Source organism: Elephantulus edwardii, unplaced genomic scaffold (genome assembly GCF_000299155.1).
Source record: "Elephantulus edwardii isolate Elephantulus edwardi_28Jun2011 unplaced genomic scaffold, EleEdw1.0 scaffold00058, whole genome shotgun sequence".
Classification (NCBI taxonomy): domain Eukaryota; kingdom Metazoa; phylum Chordata; class Mammalia; order Macroscelidea; family Macroscelididae; genus Elephantulus; species Elephantulus edwardii.
Genome location: NW_006399808.1, coordinates 11717534 through 11718755, shown reverse-complemented (window position 1 = coordinate 11718755; position 1222 = coordinate 11717534).

Here is a 1222-nt window from a genome sequence, read left to right as displayed (position 1 = left end):
GAGAATCTAAAGAATTTATATTTGTTAAGAGGTTCTTCACTTGCTCCATTAAATTTGTTTTTAGCAAGTGAAATACAGGAAAAGGGTTTGAATTTCAGATTCACACTTTGATGTGTACTGTAGCTAGAATTTTAACTTAAAGCACTTGTTGAAGTTCACAGATAACAGATTAAAATAAACATTAAAAATTATGAAATTCTCACTCTAGAACAATTAAAAACATCATATTAAACAAAGGAAAGATTCAAGTCGTCAATATTTTAATTTTATTTGGATCCAAAATTAGTAACTGAAGTGGAGGGTAAGAATTCGAAGGATATGTTGCATTTGGATCTCAGGTAGCTTTAGCGGTAAAGAAAAGCTGCATTATCAACTCAAGGGGAGATGGTTCAAATCCACTGATGGCCCCATGGGAAAAACATGAAAAATCACCTCCTATATGATTTACAACCTCTGAAAATCAGCTGGAGGACAAGCTATGAATCAGTTTTGATCCAATGACACTTAAGAATAGCAACGATTACATAGGGGAAATCTGCTGTCGAGGAACTAAATTGCCAAAGAAAAAGGAAGCCACTCTCATCAACTACTCCACAGGAGAAAAAATAAAGCATCTACAAAATCTGTTGTTATGTGCCATCAAAGTAGCCTTCAACTCATAATGACCCTATGTACAACAGCCCTAAACCCTGCTCTATCCTGTGCCGACCTTATTGTCTCTGACATACCTACCCTCATTAAATGAGTGACTGAATCAATTAATCTCATTGAGGGTCTTCCTCTCTTGTGCTCTTCCTCCACCCTCCCAAGCGTGACATCCTTCTCCAAAGACTGGGCCTTTCTTTCAACATGTCCAATCCTTACCTCCAAGGAACAGCCTGGTCTCACCCTCTCTAAGACGAATCTGTTCGATCTCCTAGCAGCCCATGGTATATTCAATACTGTTCTCCAGCACCACAGCTCAAAGGCATTAACTCTCATTCTTTCATCTTTAATCATTGTCCAGCTTTCTGACATAAAGCAAGTAATTGCAGGCTATGGCCTGGATCAGGTGCAATTTAGTCTCTAGACTGACATCATTGCTCTTCAGTACTTTGGAGTGGTCTCTGACTGTAGATTTTCCCAATGCAATTTGTCTTTTAATTTTCTGGCTACTTTTACCAAGAATGTTGATTATGGAGCTAAGCAATCTGAATCTGTTTAATAATCTCAATATCTTCAA